This window comes from Schistocerca cancellata, unplaced genomic scaffold (genome assembly GCF_023864275.1).
Source record: "Schistocerca cancellata isolate TAMUIC-IGC-003103 unplaced genomic scaffold, iqSchCanc2.1 HiC_scaffold_607, whole genome shotgun sequence".
Lineage (NCBI taxonomy): Eukaryota > Metazoa > Arthropoda > Insecta > Orthoptera > Acrididae > Schistocerca > Schistocerca cancellata.
This window is the reverse complement of record NW_026046618.1, coordinates 1,775-5,000: the sequence shown is the minus strand read 5'-3', so window position 1 is coordinate 5,000 and position 3,226 is coordinate 1,775.

Below are 3,226 nucleotides of genomic sequence, written 5' to 3'. Positions count from 1 at the left end.
ATGTAACGCAATGTGTACCGCAATGTACCGCAATGTGTACCGCAATGTACCGCAATGTGTACCGCAATGTGTAACGCAATGTGTAACGCAATGTGTACCGCAATGTGTACCGCAATGTGTAACGCAATGTGTACCGCAATGTGTAACGCAATGTGTACCGCAATGTGTAACGCAATGTGTACCGCAATGTAACGCAATTTGTACCGCAATGTAACGCAATTTGTACCGCAATGTAACGCAATTTGTACCGCAATGTAACGCAATTTGTACCGCAATGTAACGCAATTTGTACCGCAATGTAACGCAATTTGTACCGCAATGTAACGCAATTTGTACCGCAATGTAACGCAATTTGTACCGCAATGTAACGCAATTTGTACCGCAATGTAACGCAATTTGTACCGCAATGTAACGCAATTTGTACCGCAATGTAACGCAATTTGTACCGCAATGTAACGCAATTTCTACCTTAACCTAACCCACGTTGTGCCTTAACCTAACCCACGTTGTGCCTTAACCTAACCCACGTTGTGCCTTAACCTAACCCACGTTGTGCCTTAACCTAACCCACGTTGTGCCTTAACCTAACCCACGTTGTGCCTTAACCTAACCCACGTTGTGCCTTAACCTAACCCACGTTGTGCCTTAACCTAACCCACGTTGTGCCTTAACCTAACCCACGTTGTGCCTTAACCTAACCCACGTTGTGCCTTAACCTAACCCACGTTGTGCCTTAACCTAACCCACGTTGTGCCTTAACCTAACCCACGTTGTGCCTTAACCTAACCCACGTTGTGCCTTAACCTAACCCACGTTGTGCCTTAACCTAACCCAAGTTGTGCCTTAACCTAACCCAAGTTGTGCCTTAACCTAACCCAAGTTGTGCCTTAACCTAACCCAAGTTGTGCCTTAACCTAACCCAAGTTGTGCCTTAACCTAACCCAAGTTGTGCCTTAACCTAACCCAAGTTGTGCCTTAACCTAACCCAAGTTGTGCCTTAACCTAACCCAAGTTGTGCCTTAACCTAACCCACGTTGTGCCTTAACCTAACCCAAGTTGTGCCTTAACCTAACCCACGTTGTGCCTTAACCTAACCCACGTTGTGCCTTAACCTAACCCACGTTGTGCCTTAACCTAACCCACGTTGTGCCTTAACCTAACCCACGTTGTGCCTTAACCTAACCCACGTTGTGCCTTAACCTAACCCACGTTGTGCCTTAACCTAACCCACGTTGTGCCTTAACCTAACCCACGTTGTGCCTTAACCTAACCCACGTTGTGCCTTAACCTAACCCACGTTGTGCCTTAACCTAACCCACGTTGTGCCTTAACCTAACCCACGTTGTGCCTTAACCTAACCCACGTTGTGCCTTAACCTAACCCACGTTGTGCCTTAACCTAACCCACGTTGTGCCTTAACCTAACCCACGTTGTGCCTTAACCTAACCCACGTTGTGCCTTAACCTAACCCACGTTGTGCCTTAACCTAACCCAAGTTGTGCCTTAACCTAACCCAAGTTGTGCCTTAACCTAACCCAAGTTGTGCCTTAACCTAACCCAAGTTGTGCCTTAACCTAACCCAAGTTGTGCCTTAACCTAACCCAAGTTGTGCCTTAACCTAACCCAAGTTGTGCCTTAACCTAACCCAAGTTGTGCCTTAACCTAACCCACGTTGTGCCTTAACCTAACCCACGTTGTGCCTTAACCTAACCCACGTTGTGCCTTAACCTAACCCACGTTGTGCCTTAACCTAACCCACGTTGTGCCTTAACCTAACCCACGTTGTGCCTTAACCTAACCCACGTTGTGCCTTAACCTAACCCACGTTGTGCCTTAACCTAACCCACGTTGTGCCTTAACCTAACCCACGTTGTGCCTTAACCTAACCCACGTTGTGCCTTAACCTAACCCACGTTGTGCCTTAACCTAACCCACGTTGTGCCTTAACCTAACCCACGTTGTGCCTTAACCTAACCCACGTTGTGCCTTAACCTAACCCACGTTGTGCCTTAACCTAACCCACGTTGTGCCTTAACCTAACCCACGTTGTGCCTTAACCTAACCCACGTTGTGCCTTAACCTAACCCAAGTTGTGCCTTAACCTAACCCACGTTGTGCCTTAACCTAACCCAAGTTGTGCCTTAACCTGCTCTGTAATTGGCATATGACACGTTACATTAATCCAGTGTTGTCTAACCACAACCCTCTGAATATAGTTCGCTACTCGCACCGCCCACCCTCTTGTGTATCGTTTCATGTTCAACACTTCGCAAGTGTTGCTTACTTTTTACATGCTCCCGCTGTACACTGTAATGTGGACGACTGCAGGATGTACATCGCCCCCACCCTCCCCCCTGCCTTCGCACGCTGGTCGTTCAGGTGCTTGCGTGTTCAATGCCCTTCGCAGCTGTTCACTGGCATTCGCATGTCGAAGCGCTCAGTCTACGTCGTGGTACGGCCTGTGTCCACTGTCCGCTGATGTCGTAAGCTTAACCCTCACATTGTACTGCACATAGGTCCGTATGTACTGCATGATACGCTGTGGCACATGTGTGACCGTACAACGACTGCGCCCAACAACAGCGAACCATACGGTCCAAATGTTGTGCACTCAGCCACGTGCCGTCTCCCCATAACAGCTACATTGCAGTGTGGTACGCCATAGAGACGTGTGGGATTAACGGACGCCCTGGATGGCGATCAGCATGAGCCGTCTGTTGATGTAGTGGCGCGTGTATTCAAACGTAGTCGTCTCTTCTCACACAGTGTGATAGCATGGTGCACCGCGTTCCACATCTGCGACATGGTACAGATGCTGGTTGACAGTCGGTCTCGTAATGGACATCGCATACGTAGGGGGCCACCTCCCACGTGTTCTCTAGTCGTGCACATTTTGTTGCGTGTATGTGGGCAGACGTAGTGTGTCGTGACACCTAACAGACAGGTATGCAATAATCGTTGCATTTGCAAACTGGGATGGACGTCTACGTTTGCTGGTGACGTTACGCAAATGAACAACTGGTAAACCCATTGTGGTGCGGTTGTTGTTGCTGGAGGTAAATCAGTAAGGGCAAATCTGTGTGTGAAGCGATACGCGGCGGTGGCTGGGTGGGACCGTCCCCGGCCGGTGAGGGGGGCCGCCCGGCGTGCTGGCCGCGCGGTGCGTGGGCGCACGCGCTACAGCCGGCTGGTGGGGGCGCCCAGTGGCAGGCGCGCCGGCCGACGG